Below are 23,096 nucleotides of genomic sequence, written 5' to 3' on the forward strand. Positions count from 1 at the left end.
GCAGGTTTTATTATTAACCTGACTTCTTGGAAGCTCCACAAGTGAAAAGTGGAAATGATCCACTCACAAAGTTTACAAGAACAAAAGCAGTATGCTGGGAAATTATCTTGAGGTATGGTTTGGATTAAGTGCTATCCCCTCAGCATGTCTTAGTGAAAGAGTGAGTCCTGAAATGCTCACAGAGATTTTTATGTAGTTCATCTAAGCATTTCCCAAGGATAATGCTGAGGTTATTAATAATTAGGTACTGGAAATTTTGTAATACTGTAATAACTTTATAAATAAAGTACAAGCAAAGGGATAAAATTAGTATGTTATTGAATTGAATGTAAACTTGGAAAGAATAATGTTCCAAACATTTTAATGCCTGGATATAACAGTGGCATTTAATTCCAGACTGCCCCTAATTTATTTTGTGCTTGCAGAGAGCATGTTGTAGGTTAAATACCTGTGAAAAGACACAAAAGTTCCCCTAATAAAGAAACAAAGTAATAACCTACAAATTATTGTATTCTTCAGAAAACGCTTGAAATTAAGCTGCTTCTCCCAAAGTCTCTGCCCTCTACAGACATTCTCATTAGCTGTGTATCTTCTTGTCCTCTAACCCCTTTTTTTCATCTTTCTGTTTGCGTTCAGGCTCTACTCAATCTGATTATGCCTTCATTTAGTACATTATTCAGACCCAGGCCTTTGTCTCTGCCTGCACTGCTAAAGTCATGATTAATTCTTCAGACTAGAATCAACAGTCAGATAGAAAAACACTTAATGTAATGTAGAACATTATTAAAAGGCCAAGTGCCTTGTATTACGTAGTAACTACACACATGGTTACTGCAATTATACGTACCAATCAGTCACCACATACTCCATTGATTTATCCCTAACAAGAGGATGATGAACGTGATGGCCCACAAAGCATGATCACTGTGCATTTAACACACCCATGTATTCACACAAGGCGGCTGCTTTGCATCTCAATGTAATTTACAAGCCGGCAAGAAGGAAAAAACAGGAGAATGAACAAACTAATGGGTTTGTTTCTGTTAGAAACAAACTAGTTTCTGCTAGAAAATAAAACACAGCAAAAGCAGAGAGTAAAACTGCAGTAAAAACTAACTACCATTACTTGCACAGCAATCTTCTTGACAATTATCTCTCCCTAGTCAGTCACTCATGCAGTTTGTCCATTAGCCACATAGGCCACTATATGCATTACCAGGGTACACCTTTAGTAGTTGCCCCCCCAGACACTGACAGAAGAGAAAGCAAAAACTGCTACCTAACAGGGGTACCACTGGAAATAATTTATGTCTCAGGCAAGCACATTAAGGAGGCAGCACAACCAAAAGAACTATGTGGAGCATGATATACACAGCACTGAGCTTGACTCTTACTGAAGAAGCCACTGAATCCAAATTAATTCAAAGAAAACATGCACCAAACACCAAGCAAGCATGCAAACAGAAGCGGGTGACATTCTCTTTTCTTTTTTTCATACTTTTTCTTTGGATCTAATCTAACACAATGCTTCAAATGAGTCGTGGGATCTGTCTACATGGAATTAATTGCACTGCCAGGACCACTTTTGAGAAATGCTTAATTAGGATGATGTGCTGTCCCTGAAGGGGAGCCCTAAATGCTGTTTTTTTTCTGCTATTGTCACAGATTTCTTTGAGAGTGTGAAGACAGAACCCACAGGGGACAAGGCATAGTTGTCTTGGAGAAGAATGAAAATGCTGTAAGAAGCTGCACTGAACAGGATGGACATGCAGGATTGCCCCAGGCATATCTTTCCCCATGCAGACAATGGCTAATAGAAGAAATAAAGATGGCATGAATGACTGGTATTACTGCAATTCCTTTTAAGTCTCGGTAAAGCTAGCTCCAGGGTCTAGCAATGATAATTTGCTGCTAGCAATTTCATCCCTGATGTCTTGAGACCAAACGCGTGCTGGACTCCCAAGCTATTCTTAACTGAAGTGTTCAGCATGGTGTAATGAAAAATTAAGTCCCCACATAAACCCCAAAGCATCTTATGTACTGCATTCCATTCTGCCACAGTGAAACAACCCAGGCCAGAGCTTGCTTCAGTCCCAGATTTAGGTACAATTCTGGTAATAAACCCCTCCAGACTTCTCTGTAACTGATGTCAGTCTGCACTGAGACATGTATCTGATACAGGGAAGACAACTGCTACATGAGATCATGCATTTACTGGCTCTGCTCAAGCTTTCAAATGAGCTTGTTTGCCCTTAGCAGGATTGGGAAAAATGCTTCTGAGAAGTAACAACTGTTCTCTAAGGCAACACTCATTATGCTTAACTCTAAAATGACACTGGGGTCACTATATCAGTGATGAGGAGACTGAGGGTTCCCTCCCAACTTGTGCACACGACCAGCCACAAGACCACAAGTATGACATTTCATCTCTCACTGCCTCCTATTCCCGCACCAGCAAAACCTCCAGCCTCTATTTGCCTGGCTGCCTGCTTTGATCCACTGCATCACCAGCACATGTGCCACCACTTCTCTTATTCTCTGAAATCCCAGATGTCAGGTGCAGTTGGTCAACATACAGTCCACCAAAAGCTGCTGTGGCCTGCAGGAAGCAAGAGAGTCCCAGCACTGAACTCTGTTTGAGAATGAGGGGAAAAGAGCATTGCCTCACAAGAATCTACTGTCAACAGGAGCCCTATCAGGACACACACTTGCCACACAGTCTAGTCATGTAGCATTAACCTCTGCACACTCCCACAACACAGGACCTAAATCAGCTCACATTGTGAAGAAGGAAACACTTGACAAACCTAGACTAATGTCATGGTCCAACAAGATTCCGTTCCCAATCTAAAGGATATTGAGCTATGCTACAGCAATATCCAATGACCACAAAAGCAGATCTGCTTTACTCCCTCTGCACTAACTCAGTGTTCAAGGGAGGAAAACTAAACAGCCACCAATTCACTCTTACAGTAGAAGCAGGTTACAAACGTTGGCCTTGAGCACAGGCTGTGTTTACATCTCACATTTAGAAGCACATCAACTGTTCAAAGATATGTTCAGTTTACACTGTCACTAGCTAACAGTCTTCCTGAGCTTCTGTAGGCAACACACCCAAAGATAGCAGAAAACCCCTGGTGAATACAATAAAGTATCCACAGTACAAAAAATAGCACAAGCATACCATTGATAACAGGTACAGGACCCTGCCAGCACTTTCTCATTTGTAAGAAAGTTATTTTTGCTCTATCACCTTTAACTTTTTCCATTTTTGAACTTCTGTATTCAGTGTCCATAGATCATCACAGATTATAGTATTAATCATTAAAGCCATTATTACCTTTCTCCAGCTTTCAGAGATGAAATTCAGCCTGGGCATCCAGTTCTTTTTAAATAAAGCCTGAAAGACAAAAAAAGGACAAAGTGTTTCTGACTGAATGGATCCAAATGAACAGACCAGTATTGGAGGAAAAAAAAAAACAAAAAAACACTCTAAAAAAAAACAATATAGGAGCAAGTGGGAAAAAAAAATTACTAAATTCATTAAAATGTAGTGTTGACACTTTATAACGTAGCTCCTCCAACACTGGAAACAGAAGCTGCATCAGTTCTGAGAACAAAGAACCAGGTACTGTTGCTGCACCTTTCTACACTTAATGACAGTGACGTTAATCTTCCTGCAACTATATTAATGAAAGCACGCATTTAACTAAAGAAACTTTTCTGTTAAGTTTGTAAAAGACCCAGTGCAGTTACAGTACATGAAGCTTAATAAAGAAGCTACTTCATGTCACAGCAACAATCTTGCTCACCCAGCACAGCTTCTCAGTTCTTCTTAACTTTTGCCTGCCCCTTCCAGCTGCAGTCAGTGCCAGGCCACCAGAACAACGCATCACAAAACCATCCCTAAGAGGCTTCTCCAGGCAACGGGAATGCAAACAACTGAACTGAGAACCTGCTCTGTTCTGCAGAGACCCCCAAACAATTTTCATGCCCTACAGGCCCGGTCTGAATTCAGATGTCACTGATGAAGAGGTTCAAAAGTTTCACCTTTTATTACCAAAACTCGCTGTGACAAAGAACACACTGTTTTTGGCCACATCAAGAACACTTGCCACACCTAAGCAACAGGCACCTTAACATTCTTTTTCCCTTTCAAGAAGCACAATGAAGATACCTCCTACCACCAAATGTGGAATGGGATAAAATGTCCCATAAATCAATTAGTCCAGAACCCTTAGCCAAGTTCATTGTAAAACAAATACAAAGCACGCAGTCATCACACAGCATCTAACATTTCACCCCTCGTCTCTTCTCAGTCCCTATCTCAGGACACATTTGTTATTTTGTAGGGGGACTGGTCTGTGCTTTTAGGTCTCCACTTTCTGAAACGAAGCAGGAGTACCCTGCTGAAAAGTGTTTTACAACGGTAAACAAGGAGCAGGAATATCATACACTGGCATGAGGGTAGCTGTGGTGTTTGATAGTGCAAAACCTATTGGGATGGTGAATGGGGTAAGATACATAGACAAAACCTGGCCCAGTGCTTCTTTCTATGCAGAGAGCAGCTCACAGAGTGAACGATCACCCCAACTCACTCATTCTAGAAGAAAACCCTGGAATAAAATGTACAAAAAAGCAGGGGATCAGCATGAAGGAGTAAACTGTAGATTGAAGTATGGATGAACCAACGGAAAGGGGCTGTGACAGGACAGTGCAGGCCAGGAGCCAGCTGAGCGCTCTGGGTCTCCTCAGCCTTGTGAAGGCAAAAGCCAGACTTCCTCTAATGCACTCCTACTGGTTACTGTCTCTTGCTATAGACCAGATGTGACTATCTCAGACCTAACCCATCTTTTCCTTGCTTTTCTTTATTTTAATAGCATGAAAAATCTGGGAACTTTTCCTTGTCAGAACAAAACAGTCTGCCTGAACCCATGCTGGGCACAGTCACCCATTGCAATGTCTCAGCATATTGCAAGTGCAGACATCATGGAAGAAAAGCTAAACCCCAAAAAGCAACATCAGTGTATCCAGAATGTTCTGCTCACTTACTTCCCACTGCTCAACTCTTTTCAAGGGGGAACCCAATCCTCACCAAGAGGTTCTGATTTCCCAGCCAGAAGGCCATTGGGAGGCTCCTAGGCCAACCTGCTCACAACAGGGCCATCCCTTAGGTCTGATGTTGCTCAGGGCCTAAAACATCCCTTGGCAAATTGACTGCTAGACAAAGTGTTATATATGTCCAATGCTGCTAGAACCAAGCAGGCAAGACAACTTGTTCCTGTGGGAAGAAGCTACTTCTCTAGTAAAATATCCAAGTGGGGAAAATTTATAAATATACGCAGGAGGATTAAGAAAGCTAAAACTTGAGTTCACAGGAAAATATACCGATGAGTCACAAATAGAACAGTCCTTAAAATGTTAAATTCAAGGGAGATTCATAAATAAAGCAGTGTTCAGACTTGTAATGCAGTTGTTAAGATTATGTCGTCAGCTTACAATGGTGCCTGTGAACATTCAAATCCAACTATTAAAGATACCCCAGCATTGAAATCTAAGAGGAAACCACATAGACTAAAAAGAATTTCTGATTTAAATTGGGATTCTAATGGTTGAGAAAAAGTGAAGAAGAAAGACCTAAATGTCAGACAATGCACCCACAATAAAAGCAGATATCCTGTTGGGGTTTAACAGCTAATGAGCTGCACAAAAAGCAGCAATGAAACTGAGTCAGAAATACTGGCTACTGCAGGCTGAACGCTGACCAGTCTGTAACCTGTGTGAAAAAGGGCTTATGAAGGCAACAGAAAGGCAGCCTCACCAGAGCAATTCAAATGAAGCTCTGTGAAGCTCAGAAACATGAAGGCTGAGACGACTTACAGTTTGGACTCCAGAAATACCATGACAAACACCAGAAGGGTGAAAATAGAATTTTTAAAATTATAATGTTTATCTTAAAATAATGTTTATCTTAAAAATAATGTTTATCTTAATTCTGTTAACTGAAATAACAGCAACCAAGAAAGCTAATTCAGTCAAGAAAAAATTTGGTATTTATATAAAAGAAGCGCTATGCCATTGCTTTAAAAGACACTAGACTCGACACCTCAGGAAACTCTCCAGTCCCATGCTTTATGCACTCAGCAGAAAAGCATGTAAGATTTTTTACAGGAGCAAGCCTCTTCAAAGAAGTGGCCTTTAAGTTGCTCAAGTTTACCTCTCTTTTCATGGTCCAAGGTGAAAGTGGAATAAATTCAAGGTTCGTTTCTCATCTGAACTGACAGCCATAGAAGCTACAAAGCATTTAACTTACTCTGGCTGTTGGAGAGTTCCTCAACAAGGATGGAGACATATGATATTACGTGGAGCTTTGCTCAAGGTTAAATGCAATATGCAAGGCAAAGTCATTTACCATTTTAATTATTGCCAGTTGGTAAATTCAATGCAAGCACATAAAGCTCCTACTTGGTATCTTTTGTAACTTATTTATGACTTACGAATGTATTCATTTAGTACTGTTATTTTTTCTTTTTCCATTCTAAAAGCAGGACACATACTGTGAAAGCTCCTGGGCACTGCACAAGCTACTCACAAAGCAAGTCACAGCCAGCCACAGTCACAAGGTTAAGTGCTGACACAACAGACCTGCTACTATAGTTACAATCCTGTAATGTGTTTTACCACCACTCACCTTCAAGGCATTTATATAAATATGTAAACGTGGTAAGTCATTTCACTTAAAATGAAGATATGAAAATGGGATGATAATGAATCTAAAAATCTTATATAAATGCTATGACTAAAAATGACTAGTTCACCGGCCATAAGCAAATCATACTGCATCTCCTGTAGCGCTTGAGAGCCATCCCTACTGATATCCTACCACAGTGTCACCTCTTGCAGGTACCCGCCTCCTTTAGATTGTGTTCTTCCACAGCTCAATTTCACTGAATTGTTAGTCTGCCTATGAGCTCTCAGCTTTGAGGAAATCACTGGTATTTTTTAATTGCACTGCAGTAGTTTTTTGGCACCTGATTTAGAACCACTGAAGTGCTTGCTTTCCCTGCGATAAGTGAACTGAATGTCAGTGGTATGTGCACAGGTAGTGAGACCAGAGAGGCCACTCTCACTTGCTTATGAAAGAGTCTAACTGGGTGCAGACTCAAACCCCTTTGTTTTAGCTTCCATTGTTCGTTTCTTAAATTACATGGCCTTGCAGTACCATCAAGACCATGGCTGAGTGTAGTAATGCACTACTACCACACTAGAGCACCAGTTTCTTGGCATGTTCTGTCTGGTTTTCTGCATTAAGAAATGATGATGAGGAGGAAAAGATTCTTCAAAGACTGCAGTGTATTTTTGCTTAATTAAAACTAAACAGAAATCATTTTGCAACTGATTGATGACGGCATTTCAAACCCTAGTGCTTGCTGCCAGATACTAAAAGCCATTCAGATCCTTCACTGTAAGGAAGTACTACATAATTAGCCATTTTCATCCCAGTACTTTGCACTTGCAAACAGGATTACTGTGCAAACTGATAAGAACATCAGTTCTCACTTAAATGTGCTGTACCTTTATTCCTGCTTCCTGCAGTGTGAAGCATGTGATACTATTCCCTATAGAGAAATCACCTGAAAGTTTGATACAAAACAAACACAGAAAGGACTGGAACTACTGGAAATCCCTCGCTTTCTCTTCCTCTCTATGCTTCTTCTCTGTGCTTCTTTCTCACTCATTAAAGAGCAGCTAAATCACTCAAGAGAGGAATGAATGTCTAACTTTCTCCTTCTGAATTACATGTGCTGCCAACGTCTTTGAAAAGTACTTGAATCATGACACTAACTGTGGCTTTGTCCATTAGTCAAGCAGAGAAAAACAATGCTACTTTGATAGAAGCAAGCTCTTATCCTTACTCAGAGGGGAGTTGAGCTGATACAAGTTACTGCCTCCTGTTGCTTGTCCTCATTTCTCTTCACCTCATGTCTGTCAGCATAACTGCACATTAGTATCACACAAACATGTTGTTTTGTTTGTTTTCGGTTTCTTAAAATCTAAAATACTCTGACAGGAAAAAGTGTAAAACAAAACAGCTTGTGACAGCTGTTTTAACTTAAACTAAGTCCCTTTAACAGAACTAAGCTGAGGAACAACTGTCTTAGCTTTTTACGTTTTTTAGGCAAATTTGAGGAGCAGGAACTTCTGCAGAGGACAAGCAACTGCAGATGAACCACATGACAGTAGAGCTGCAAAGAAATGCTAATTCAAAGCACATTGTCAGCGCCAACATAGATCAGAAGACATTTCCTGTAAACATATCTTGAAGGCACAAATCTCCAGTAATCAGCCTACAAACCGTGGCAACATATTCTTTTTTGAGGTCAAGATAGTTAAGAACCTTGTTGCAAACCTCGAGTGCACAGAAGGCAGAATACACTGTGTCTTGCTCTGTTCTGTCTTTTGCAAATAAAATATGTCTTTTTGTAGCAAATGAAATATATGCTTCTTTAAATACTTTTAGAAACTAACCACGTATGACTTGAGATGTCTTACCTCATATTCCACATTTCAAAATACCAGTCTTCAAGATTTTAAAGACCAAAACCTCTCTCCATACTGAGAAAATTATTATCGTGATTTTTATGGCAGCTCTTTCTGAAGTACTAACTTACACAAAGATGCACTCACCTTTATATCAAGACATGTCTTATGAAGAGAGTGGAAACATTCTTGAGCTGACTTTCTCAGAACTATTTCACATTTGCTTGCATTACGTATGCAAACTCTTTCACAACACTGAAGTTTCAGCTATTTCCAGATCTAGTTTGAAAAGAAAGAAAACACTCATCTATGACCTACATTCCCTGTTGCAGAAGTGCTTTCTTCAGCCTCCTAGTACCTTGCTGTGCTTCTGAATGTGTAGCATCTTCTTCTTGGGCAGAAACACAGTCACCATTTACTTACTCTGCACCTGACTTTCATGGAAAGAGAATCATAGCACATGCCGATACCTCCCATGTTCAAACAAACGTGGAGACAGAGCCTACAGCATTCCCCAGTATTAGGCCTATTCTTCAAAGTCGTCACATAACCACCTCCATGACTCAGTCTAGCTTATGAGTACTGTCCTACAAAAACAGGAAGCAAGGAAAACAAGATTACAAAATACAGCCTCAAGGTCAAATTGGTTTATATGAGGGCATCCTCTATTTCACATTCCATTTCTAATTTTATGGAGAAGTCCCAGTTTGCTATTACAAGTATGACCAACCCAACTGTTTGCTATGTGCTTGTGGAAAGGAGAGGAAATTCATGAAGAACACTAAGAACAGCAATAAACAACTTCAACGGTTTTGTGATACTGTTGATAATAAAACGTATGGTATTTGGTACTAAAATTCTCCCTTCTTTCATTTTTTTTTTTATATCAGTGTCACAATAGGACATTCTTCTTAGCTACTAAATGGCTGTTCTGTCTGTCCTTCTCACCATAGGAAATTATCCCTTGAGGTTAAACAGTATTCCATGGAAAGCCAACCCTTTAAGTAGTAATGGGTAGAAATTGTCTTTCAGCAGTGTAACCAAGTTATAATTTTCCAAGGATGTTCAATGCTACGAAAATCCCTAGAAGGATGACATTAAGAGCAGTTTTCTTTCTAGAGTAATCCATCACGTTGATCTTGTCCTACACACAGACATTATGGACCCACAAATGCAACTTGAGGGAATTTTTAGGTTGCGTTATTAGCGACACAAAACGTTAGGCTCACTGTGAAGGCATCACTTTCTTGCATCCCAGAAATATGAACCAAAGAGGAATGGGGAGAAAAAAGTGCATGATGTAGGAAAGTTGGGAAAGTGATATTATACTTTCAAAAAATAAATGCTGCAAGACATTAACAGTCTCCATCAGCTACCACAACCCTCCCAAACACCTGCATACCTCCCTTATTTCACTTAGAAGCCTTTTAGAGACCTGAAAATTTTGCTGGTGACATAGTAGCCATGTGCTAGGAAGGAATTACTCTTCTAATTTATCCTGGGTGCCCTGCTTATGATAGAAAGCTGTATCAAGTCTCCAGACTAATCAAGAATCAAGTTACCAACAAGTTCCTGCCCGCTGCTCATCACAAATACAACATCAGCTAAGCAGATCTTCAAATGGATAAAATGACTGCTCTGCCTTGCATTTCTCTTTTTGCTGAATTTATATGAAATCACTCATATGAATTTATATGAAATTTAGAGGCATCTCTGGTTTTTAAAGAGACTTATTGTTACATGTGCCAAACTGTGCCTAGCCCTAAGTAAAATCTTACCAGTGGATCCTTCTGACATTTTTCTATTTCCCACTGAATAAAAGACTGGGAACATATTCTGAAACATAAATCCTAGTAACGAGCAAGAAAAGAATGCTCAGTTCTTCTTGAACTAATAGGAAATCCTTCCAACACACAAAAAAAGTATTTAGAAGGTAGCCAAAACTCAGACAGGCTGATGTTGAAAGCAGGCATCCTTCCTTCATCGGTTCACGCAATCACACATTGGCAATCTCCTGAGGTTTGCAGAAAAGCAGATGCTTCCTTCAGATGCTCCATGTGCAAGCAGAAGTTTGTCCTTTCACGTGCCCAAGCAGGTCCCTTTCTGTTGCCCTTTGCATCCTGAAGGAGCTCGGCCTTTCTATCACCCCCATGCATCAAAATGACTTGGTGTTTCCAAAGGATTCTGTAAGAGAGGACTGGGAGACTGGTGCTGCTTCACCTTGACAACATAAAAAGTTGCTGCAGGTTCCTCCAGCCTGCAGGCACCTGTGCCCTTCACAGAGCATCAGGTCTCTTGGGCAGCAAAGCCACCTCAGCCCACCCAGGCTCATGGGAACTCACTGCTGAGTGCCATTTGCAGTTTCACTGAGCAGGAGCGCCCAGATAACTGACTCAGTCTTTCTTAGACCGTATTAGCTAAAGGACAGTAATACGTGCAATCAGTTGCTAAAGATGATGGTAGAAAGGATGTAGCAATAAAAGACGAATAATCACCATATAGATATAAATGTGATTATTTAAGGTCAAAATGTGGGATATGCATCTGATTGTATTTCACTCCTATCCCTTCTGGTGTGACTTCATGAAGCTCACCAAAATAAGTCTCCTGAACATCTCCAGCAACAGTGCTGGTGGCTTCACTCCAGAGATGACAGGTCTTCATCACTGGAACATGGATTAAGTGTTGTCAGATGCAATTCCCTTCAGTTCAACATTTCTTACTATAATCAAGAGTTATTATCCCCACCCTTATGGCTACCTACCATTTACCTGGTATTCAGTGAAAGAGCAGCAAATAAATTGACTGCAGAAATTCTTAGTGAATATTTACTACAGAACATAAAGCCCTCTAGGATCTCACAGTACCAATACCTACTGCTGGGAGAAAGCAAATTACAAAACAGTGTAAGTATAGTTGTACTACAAATACTCCCTCAATTTCCACTATAAGATCACATGCAATTTCTCTGAAATACAGAACATTTGGACCACTGCTCTTCTATTCCCCAACTGAACTGGGGAGACATCACAGAAGCTCAGCTAAGAACACCAATCTCCTCTAATTTCTTTTCAGAAAGAGCAGTGATGCAGTGGCACAGGCTGCCCATGGAGGTGGTGCAGTCACCGTCCCTGGAGTTGTTCCACAACCGTGTGGATGTGGCACTGAGGGATGCGGTCAGTGGGCATGGTGGGGATGGGCTGGAGTAGATGATTTTAATGATCTTTTCAAAACTTAATGATTCTCCGATAATTGCCCATTTTTCTTCCCACCATCTATTTCTGGTAGCTAGTTTCTAAGTTTGCCTCACTGCATATATGCTGGCAAAAGAGTATTTAATTTTCCACACAACTTTTCTGTGTAAAGTCACTGTCCTGTAGAAGTATTGACGCTTTTAACATCAAGTTCTCACCAAAGACTCTACAAAGGTATGGGACAACCACTAGCAATCTTCATTATGTGGGCAAAACCAGACAGGCCATGTTCTTCCTACTACTCACTACCTCCTGTTTACTGACATGCCACTGAAAGTCATCTACTTATCTCAGGAAGAGTGTAAGTTAATGAACTTTTCTCAGGCACTCACACTTGAGAGAGCATCTAAATCAGAAAGACTTCACTCCAACCAGCTCAACTACATGCATGTTTATATCACATATTCATAGCCACAATACTAATATTTACCAATAGCAGCATTCAGGATGTGATTCTTTTTATGCAAACCCTCTACAGTACTGCACAGAGCTCAAAAGTGCTCTTATTGCAAATTTTCCTGAAAAAACAGAGGAAACTGTCTCTGTGGTATGATTATCTCATGACCTTCTATGCACACTAAAAGAATCAACATTTGACTGTGTCAGTCCATATGCCCTCACAAGAAGCCCACTCTGCTGCCCAAGAGAAATCATGCTGAGGCCAGGGGAAACGCATCTTTTCTTTAAAGTCACACCACTAGCATCTCTTTTAGAAACGAGACAGAGGAAATCTTCCAGGGCAGCTTGTATTTCACAGATCCAGGGTTTAAAATCTTACCTATAGAACATAGGACACTAGCTGAAATGTGTGGCTTGTTATTGCAGTAGAATACTGCAGCCTCTTTCTGTTTTGTTTTGCATTTTCAAAATCAGATTTACTGCCCAAACAGCCTGCAGTAAAGGACATACTTATTATTCACCTCCGTCTGTAGTAGCTCTGCCATCTGGCAATGCTTAGCATTTTGCTAAAAAATTAATCTGAATTAAGGATCATGAACCCATTTCTTTTTAATTGTGCTTTACTTAGACACAGGAGGTCACTTTGCAGTGATGCAAGACACTCTATCTACCAATCCACCATTGTTTATTCAGGCTGCAGAAGTAGTCTGCTGCTTTAAAAGATGCAGCACAAACCAAAAGCTGAACTAATCCCAGATTTCTGCATCTCTATAAAAGACAAGGAGAATTCAGTACAGAAATAACATACCATCGTAATCAAGGCCATAATCTTATTTACCCAGAGTGAAATGAACTATACTTATCCCTATGCTGGCTCTGGTTCCAGAGCTGGGGGCGAAGGACAGCCATGAAGAACTGGGTAGGTGGAAACTCAGGCCTTGACGGCAAATGAAAAGATATCATTGATATAGTCACGGTATGGACAACATCTTTTACTCTTTATTCAAACTTGTACACACTCAAGAATATACAAAGGTTTCAACAGACAAAAACTGGAGGGGATACCAAACCTCAAACAACGCAGTGCAGTGGGAGTCCCTCCAGCAAGCCAGGCCTTCAGGGCAAAGTTGTGCCCAAACACAACTTGCCTCTATGCCTCTCTGCTTCAACTGCTCCAGGATTAAGTGAAGAGCTTTTCATGACACAGCACATACAAAGACTTCAGAGTTATTTCCCTCTCCCCTACAAAACAACTGTTTAAAATCTGATACAAACAAAACAACTTAGTCAGAAATCAGGAAAAGCTACAGGGACAAATCAGATGCCCTGTACATGTACACATACATACAATTAAAAGGCTACCAAAACAACTCACCTAAAAACTCAACAAAAAAAAAAAATAAAGGTGGAGTTCTCCAACCTACGAGATGGATCAGTGCAATTCACCCTGTGAGCACTTTGTTCCAATACAAACTCGTTTCCAGAGGCTTACTTCTAACATGCAAAAAAAGAAACAAAAAAGCTGTAACAGAGCCAACTCAAACAAATTTCTTCCCTCCCTCCTTTTCAAATTTTGTGTTGGAAATAAAATCGCTCTAAATAACCACTGATGCAGCTCTTGTGTAAGGCAACAGAATAGGTGCATCCTCCAGTGGAAGATCTCAAAGCTTCAAGAACGCTGGCGAAATGCTCTGTTCTCCACTTTGCCCCTCATCTCTCCACAGCAACAGCTGTGCTGCCTGCCAAGTCCCTTTCTCACACCGCATGAAGCAGTGGTAGGAAGGCATCAGATGATACCAGTTTCCAATTCAAAACTTCTGCTCAAGGCTTGAGGAAGCAGAACATAGAAGAGATCTCAGATAAGCCAGCAATAAGGCTTTGTGTGTGCCAGGGAATCAGTGTCAGGGCTCAAAATACATAGATAGGGCAGAGCCGTAATGGAAGCTACAGAAATAAACAGCACACTGGACCAAATAAAACAAATAAAGGAAACAAATAAAGGAGCAGCTGAACACTGCACCTGCTGTTCACAACATGAGTGGCACAGGAGTGAAAGGGAAGTATGGAATCACACAACCTTTACAGCTTTGCATTTTTTATGGCTCGCCCATGTGAAAAATCTACCAAGGAGAGAGAATCATAAAACTGGTTAGAGCAGAGCAGCTGAAGTGAAAATGGAAAACAAGAGCTAAAGCTTCACCAGAAGAAGCTTCAGCTAAGGACAGAGTTAACAAAATTCTAAGGGCAGCACTAACAAAACATGCTCAAGTTCAGCCAACGTCTTGCACTTGGGTCAAAGCAACCCCCGCTATCAGTACGGTCTGGGGGACTTAAGGATGGAGCACAGACCTGCTTAACAGGATTTAGGAGTACTGGTGGACGGCAAGCTGGACAGTGAGCCAGCAGTGCGCTCTCACAGCCCATAAAGCCAACTGTATCCTGGGCTGCATCAAAAGAAGTGTGGCCAGCAGGGCAAGGGAGGTCACCCTGCTCCTCTACTCTGCGCTGGTGAGACCTCACTTAGAGTACTGCTGGAGGGCTGCTGTGGAGTCCTCAGCACAGGAGAGACATGGACCTGCTAAGCATGTTCAAAGGATTGCACAAAAATGATCCAAGGGATGGAGGAGGACTGAGCAAGCTGGGGCTGTTCAGCCTGGAGAAGAGAAAGCTCCAGGCAGACTCGAGAGCAGCCTTTCAGAATCTAAAGGAGGGCTATAAGTAGGGACAGACCCTTTAGCAGGATCTGTGGTGATAGGCCAAGGAGAAATGGTTGCAGGCCTACAAGCACCAATGATGTCCTGTAGGTTGGGAACTGGAAGAGGGGGGATATTCTGGGATATTCTGCCTGGATAATATTTACTGCAAAAAAAGAAGGTTGTGGAGATCACAAACTCTCACAGTTCATATGCTAAAACCACAGGTGAAATGCTCCTAGCAGTTTCTGCTATACTTTGCCTTTATGGCCTAATACAAAGCCAACAGGAAGTAACAAAAACTTTAAGGGTGACTGGAGGAAGAGTCAGTGTAACTGCTTCCTTTGCACATAACACAAAGTTCAAAGCACTCCTCTGCACAAACCTCTTCTGCCTTGGTCATTCCCACTTTAGCTGTGACTTGTTAATAAAGGATGGCATGTAATCATCAAGATAGCATCATAATAAATCAACATTAAACCTGCTCTAGTTTTTCCCAGGTGGTTTCCTACTCACACAAAGCAAACTGTCAAGCTATCTTGCCAGGCTGGGCTTTTTGTTTTGTTGAGCTGACATTTGTTTTCATTCAGTGCTACACCAGCAGCAGGCAGGGCACAGGGAACAGCATGAGACCTTGATGAACCTGAGGGAGCTCTCTCTGGTGGTTACTGCTTCCACTAATGGACAGCTGGGATGGGGAGTCAGTGTACAGGGGCAAACCCTCATCTGGTGTTTTAGATCATAAGCATGCAATTTCTCTTCAAATATGTTTGCTGTTAATTATTTAACTGCAACCATAACATATTAATAAAGAAATTATGGAAACTCAATTGAAGATATTTAAATTTCATGATAATAAAGTTCTCGTTTCACAGAATACAGAATTTTTTCTCTATATGTATACAAACTTAAAGGCAAAAATGAAGATAAACACAATTCTGACACGGTATCAGAAAGCAATAATTCACATACAAATCAATGAAAAAATTGATACTTTAAAGAGTGTTTTATTCAAGTTTTCTTGATTTGGGAGAAGGAGGGAAGTCACGTGCCAGAACTTTGTTAGTGAGCAGTCCTAAAACCAACCCTCATCTTGGAAAAACCATCTTGAATTTACAATCCTGCAACATGAGACATATTTTATATCAGAAACACAAACCATTAAATTTGGTGATCAAGATTTTGCTCTGGGAGATAAGAGCCCATGACTTAAAACTACGACATGGCGTAGTTTTGAAAGTTCTCACGCCGTAGTTTTCTAAGTTGGATGTCACAACAGCTGTAAAGATACAGCAGTTGTGCTAATAAATCTTCTATTCATTTTATTTAGAAATTTAATCCTTTTTTTTTTTTTTTAAAAAAAAAAAAAAAGCCACGCCATATCCAATTAATTCATAACACTGGGCATCAGTGAATGCTCTAAATTAGTAAACGGAAGAAAGATGCTGTCATTTTTCAAATGACCTTATCACAGCATCATCTTCAGTTGAGAGAAGACAGCAGTCATTTTTGTGCAAATATATTACTACAATTCAAAAACAAAGATTCCCTAACTCAGAAAATCACTAGGGAGGACAGCAAAGGCTCAAAACTCAGTGAATTCCACATGAGGAGAATTGGTAATACCAGCCTACATTACATTAAAATTACTGCACCAGAGTGAATAAAATAACAGTAAAGCCACAGAAAAACTGCTTAACTCACTTCTGCATACATAAACAATAACTAAAATACATCCCACTTTTTGCATATAGCCAATTGTTGGAGCAGGATATGTATATATATGTGGGCTTTCGGTGGCACAAAATGAAACAAGCCCAGGATATGGATATATGCTTTCAAGAGTTTGAAGAGGCTGTTTACATCCAGGCACTGCGCAGAGGCTGTTTACATCCCAGGCTGTGCGTGCTGCTATAGGCAAAACAGCACTGGGACTTTAAAGGTAAACAGTCATAATTTTGCTATTCCTAACGCCACCATTTCTTATTTTGTCAACGAAGAAATTCACAAGCCTGTGTATTTGGTTGTAAGCAAGAGCTCCAGAACCGCAGGCGTCTGCACAGCGCGGGCAGAGAGCTGCTTAAGTGCTGTTCTCCCAGCCCTGACGTCTGGCAGCACCGTTTCTTCGAAAGAGGTCTTGTATCCTTAACATGGCTGCCATGCCTTACATAACACTATGAATGACAATATAGGTACTTTGTTCCCTCGGATGGGCACTGCCCACTGGCCATAGGATTCCCCATACAGAACCACAAACAGCTGAGACAAAGCTTTGTAGCAGCACCGCTCCCTCTGAGAATAAGAAATTGCAGCAAGAAACTCAGCCCTCGCCAGCTCTGATTTCCCTTTCCCATCTTCTTCTAGTCAATAACAGGCATTCTTACCTTAAGAATAACGACAACCGCGCTCAGTACAGCCTGCTGTCCTTCATCTCAGCTCGTAAATAAATATCTTGGCGCAGCCGCCTGCTGCAGCAGGTAACCAGGAGCACAGCCTGCCTCTTCTGCTGCCGGAGCTGCTCCATCTGAGCGCTAGCTAATAGGAGCGCTGTCACTGTGAGTCATGGCAGTGACTCAGAGCAGATGCAGAGCTGCAGGAGGAGTTTAAGTTTCAGTCTCCCTCTCACTCGCTCCAGTTCCGTGTTGCACAGGCACAAACATATGCACACAACGCCTAAGTGCCCGCATGCACACCTGCAGATGGGTATTTCTTCCAGCAGCAAGTCTGATTTCTTTCTTCATACAATCTGGCCCACCTTTTTTTTTTTTTTCTTTCCTTTTTTTTCTCCTTTTCCCCTCCTAGGTTGGCTGATCTGGTTCTGCTGTCACGGTAAGTGTGCCAGGTAGGGTGCTATTAGTGTGCTTGCACAGCCTGGCAAGACCAGGGGAGAAAGATCAAAACCCCAAGAAAAATTATAAAACAACAACAAAAAAAGACAGGGCAATACCCACTTATTCATCACAAACTTATAAAAAAGCAGCTTCACTAAGTACACTGGGAACAATTTTGGAATCAAATGCAGTGAGAGGAGAGTGGACAGAAGGACTACAGGATGTGTGTGGGTAGGAAGCCTATGTGCCTGACACCAGGACAAAGTGCCTACCGGAGAGCACAGCTGCGTTACTACACCCAGGGCATCTGGGGAAAGGTTGGATTCTGGCAGCCTTCCCCATATCTCTCCATATCAGTAGGGACTGACTGCCACAAAGCAATCCGATCACATAGCCACTCCCCCGGCCTGCAGACTCCCCACCACTTTCAATTGAGAGCAGGCACTTTGAAGCCAAAGGCACTTCATGGTAGACAGAGTTAAGAAGCAGCACTGTGCTGATTACAATTTATTTCTGAAAGTCATACCAAGCAATTAGCACTAAGTAAACCAAGGTTTCAGGAATGGCAGATGAAATCCTTTACTTCTGAGCCAGCGGGTCAACCACATGGAAACAAACACGATGGAATGAACGAAGAAAGTATTGTCAAAATAAGCTACTGGCCTGAGGAAATATACTATCACAATGCATAGACCTGCTTATCAGCCATTCATGTAAACACCCCAGATATTTTGGGAAAAGGCACTCAGTTTATGTCAAAGCACTTACAGCAGAACACCTTTCCTCATCCCTAGCAAATGTCCTGCTGGCTATCATCCAGATAAACAGATTTCTACTGAGAATTCTCAGGGCAAAGGTAACATCAAAGCATGACTTTTATAACTCTTGCAGTTCTGTCTCCTTAGAGAAATACCTTTGTAAAGCTGAATCACACAAATATAATCCCACCCACCCAATCCAAGGACATGTTCTGCACTCTTCACTAGCAAATCTGGTTGTTACTAAAGCCACTGAACAAACTTTCTGCTGTTGATGGAAAATGTTTACTCTCTCCTTGTATCTCAAAGCGGAAAAGAACACAGGCTTGGCAGGGACCAAGAGATGAGAAGAAATCAAGCTGAGCAGAGCTGTCCTTGAAGCACAGTCATGGAGATATACTAAGCTCCATAGTGTGCCTGAGAATAAAAACAAAACAAAGCAAAAACAAACAAACAAACAAACAAAAAAACCAACACAACCAAAAAACAGCCATGATTCCTCCAAGTTTTAAACATGAATCCAACAGCAAGGACACAGTCCAAATGGCAGCTATGACACAGAACAAAACAGGAAGATACTTTGCTGCTGTTGCTATTTGTTTTTAAATGTAAGGCATGCTTTAATATTCCTCCATTCAAAATTATCTAGTGGTCCATCTAAGAGCATGGAAGATGAATCAAAGAAAAGAGCTGCTTAAGACCTCAAATAGACAAAACACACCAGTGGTGAGCAAGCACTGTGTAACATGCACATACTTTGTGCAAATGAACTTATCTGCAAATAAGAAACTATCCAGATGCTGCAGGCAGCAGTTCTGCTGCCTAATTGATTTCTTTGGCTTGACCTTCTGCAGTAGAAAGTGTTTGGACTCTGGGTCTAGAATTGGAAAATCTGAAGGCTCTTACCCCAGAAGAGGTAAAAACCTAAATACTGACACTTTGGATAAAAGCTTGAACATGAATATTATTACAGTCTGCTAAACTGAACACTGCTGCAAGAGAGAGGTAGTGTAGACTATCAAGCAATTTTTAATGGACAAGAGATAGAAAATAATCCTTTCTACTTGAGGGAATAAGCAAGAAAAGGCTCTTCTGTAATACTGAACATGGTACCTCTGAACACAGTAGGGCATGGAATTCTGTTTTTCCTTATTATCTCCAAGTCTCTGGGAACTGCTTGTTTATAAGCCATTACAGTGCTAATCATGAAGTAACAGTTTCCCACAGCCTCTTTCAGGCTGGCAGATTCCGTATCAGCTTGCTTTCCCATGAAAGTTGCATTGTCCCTATTGAGAACACTTCCCTCTACCTCTGTTCTTAAGCCTTTTTTCTCCTCCTTAGTTATACTATTCCAAGAAAAAAAAAATGCATTCACGTTCTTCAAGGACAGAGCTGGCTTCCAATGCCATAGAGTAACAGAAGCAGATTGAGGAACACCAGCAGTATCCACAGTGACATCTTTCCCCTTCCAGTCACCCCTCCTTCAGCTACACACTCTGCTTCATCCTAACAGTTTGCAGCCTTGTTTATCTGAGCCCTATGGAAAGGTGCAGAAAGTAGATCTCACTGTCTTGTTCAATAGAACATCAGAGTTCCCTTTCAGTGCATCTCAGCAGCAGGTTCATTTCTTCCAGCTGATTAACTCCCATGGCTATCTGTGATGTGCTATGACAAAAGCACTGTTTGTTTCTTAGGAAAATGAAAACATCCACTGGTAACAGCATCAGCCCCAGAACCTTTACCCTGTGCAGACAACAAACAGAGGAAGCCACAGATGAAAGCAGAACTTAGTGATCAGTATGGGAGGAGAGCAAAGGATGCATTTATCACAGTCATCTCAAGATCTCTGAAGGTAAATAAAAGGAGGCACTTCAGTGGTTGAACTTCCTACCATCAATACACCATCTACCAATGTCTCAGTAGCATCTCTTCACAAGCAAAGCAAAGCAATCCAAAAGAAGCTGTGTGAAACCATTTCCACCGTACCATACAAGTGCATTTCTTTACAGACCACCTCACAATACTACTAGAGTTAGACCCAAGTAAGATATGTATTTTATGTCTGATAACAACCCAAAGCTCACCTCCTGCACTGTGAACAAACTACGTGGTTACAAGCTGCCTGTAACACTCTGCACAGATCTCAGAGGGAAGTAATTCTGTACATGTAGTGAAAATGCACAAGATGGTCTAAATTCCCATTTCCTCTTTATGGTGTGTTCTCAGCGGATTGAACAGGAGACATGCAGATGCTGAGATCAGAGAAAGTGGCAAGAACAAGACAAGAAAAACGTAACTCATGACAACACAGATGCAATGACCAGATGAGAGACCAGTTTACGGATTTTTCTGAGGCTCCTACTTATCAAGTTGTGGACACACTTGCTGCACAGAAAAGCTGGCTTGCATAAGGACTCCCCAGATTGCACTTGATGTCAGCACTGAGTCAGTTGATCTTCTGGCACCTGGCCTGCTCATATCTATCCACTCCTGTTCTCCCTTTCTCTTTATGCCAACATCTGCCCATGCTCGGTACTGATAGGGAAGGTCAGCAAGATCCCAATCACAGAATCACAGAATCACAGAATCACAGAATCACAGAATCACAGAATCACAGAATCACAGAATCACAGAATCACAGAATCACAGAATCACAGAATCACAGAATCACAGAATCACAGAATCACAGAATCACAGAATCACAGAATCACAGAATCACAGAATCACAGAATTGTAGGGGTTGGAAGGGACCTCCAGAGATCATCGAGTCCAACCCCCCTGCCAAAGCAGGTTCCCTACAGCAGGTCGCACAGGTAGGCATCCAGGCAGGTCTTGAACATCTCCAGAGAAGGAGACTCCACCACCTCCCTGGGCAGCCTGTTCCAGTGCTCCGTCACCTCACTGTAAAGAAGTTCTTGCTTCATTGCACATCCCAGTGTTACATCAAACTTCATAACCAAACCACGTACCATTTCCAATCAACATCTGCCCAATATTCTCCCCTTCATTCAGAACTCTTCCTAAAAAACTAAACAGCACAAGTGTGGAAGCACCTGTAAACTCAAGTTTTAAGTACATGCCTTATAATTCAATTTGGATCACAGAGAAGACACTTCTAAGAACAGCCTTCTGAGAATATTACAGTGTGTCCCATCAATATAGACACAATTTTCTGATTCTAATCTTTACATTTCTCTACAATGCACAACTACTTCTGTTTCAAATCAGCACACCCCATCTTTTGCATTGATACAATAATTTCAATTGAATATTGAACTGCAAGTCTTAACAAACCAGACAACCAAACCCAGGCAAAAACTCATTTTGAGGCAATCAGATGCTACTATATATGACTTGAACATTACATTTCCTTGCACTGCCAAACAAAATGCTGTGCTCTATTAGGAAATGTCTACATCCATTCATTTCACTCATTCAATACACTCTATACATTTTCTAAGTTAAATTTTTCCCACTGTCTTCACAATGCAAGCCTTGTAGATCTCACGCTAGTCTTTGTGACCTGAGACTGGGAGATTCTTCAAATGCCTCAGAAGGAACAATTGTCCATGCTGGAGAAAGCAGCTGCAAAGACTGTTTTCTCAGTACCATCTGCTGCACTGGGTAAACTAAATGAAAAACTGGTAAAACTGAATGTGAAGCTGGCCAATTTCACTGACTATTATTTAGCTTTTTTTAATAGAATTTACTTCTCATTAGCATGAAGAAAGAAGAACTGTAAAGTAAGACTTCTGTGTTTGCTCAGCAGATTCCTAATGCTCTGTCTTGTCTTTTCAACTCATCTGTATTCCTTCGCAAGTTAACAAGCTCCAATCCTCAGTATGGAAATCATCTCCCGGTATGATCCTCACTCAAAAGGTCATGAAGAAGAACTGCCTATCTAGATACACTTACAGGCCTAGATCTGTTGTTCCTACTCACAACTGTCTTTGCCCTTTGCAGTACGGTATAATATAGCATTACATAAAAAGCTAGGAGGGGGCATATTGACTAGTAACAAACCTAACAAGCACAAAAGCCAAGGCTGTGCTATTTTTCTTCTCCCTCTCTCCAAGTTCATTATTTGTTTGTTTTTCTCAAAATACATTGTGTAACAATTTAATCAGAAGGAGCTCTCCATCCATAAACTCACTTCAAGTTGCATAGTGAGCCCAGCCTCTAATTGTAGTGCATTGTAAATTATTCCCCAGATTAATGCCACCAAGTATCAGTGGGACCATGTAAAGATTAAGGTACTGTACACAGCAGATTGTATAGCAAAATCAAGACCAATAGGAGCCTGGGGTGGAAAAATCTGATTAAAAATGTTGATAATGAAAAAGCATGTATTTCATTATTAATCTATATTTTGACATTCAGAACTTAATTGACTTCAGATCATTAGGGATTTTTCCCAAAACTAGGCCATAGAAAAACACTGGGAGCTGTGCCATCTAAAGGTTTGTCGTTTTTTTTTTAACATCTCTACCCTACGATTTTACATTGCTTTTATTCACTCAATCTCCCATCATATGTATGACATAAATTCATTCACACATCAATAGAGATGGGACCAAGGAGAAATAGTTTTAAACTAAAAAAAGAGTAGCTTTAGGTTAG

At 41.0% G+C, this 23,096-nt stretch overlaps 1 protein-coding gene across 18 annotated transcripts in view; it reads right to left on the minus strand.

Moving 5' to 3' along the window:
- Positions 1–23,096, minus strand: part of INPP4A (inositol polyphosphate-4-phosphatase type I A) — a 114,299-nt gene that overhangs the window by 68,031 nt on the left and 23,172 nt on the right. For 17 of the 18 annotated variants that reach the window (XM_048961500.1, XM_048961483.1, XM_048961510.1 and 14 more), the window contains exon 2: positions 3,341–3,400. The gene's annotated coding sequence lies outside the window, so the exon portion shown is untranslated. Of the gene's footprint in view, positions 1–3,340; positions 3,401–17,271; positions 17,461–23,096 lie in introns of those variants that run through there. The other variant, XM_048961435.1, reaches the window with a different exon arrangement.

The sequence above is a fragment of the Lagopus muta genome, chromosome 1, assembly GCF_023343835.1.
Source record: "Lagopus muta isolate bLagMut1 chromosome 1, bLagMut1 primary, whole genome shotgun sequence".
Taxonomy (NCBI): domain Eukaryota; kingdom Metazoa; phylum Chordata; class Aves; order Galliformes; family Phasianidae; genus Lagopus; species Lagopus muta.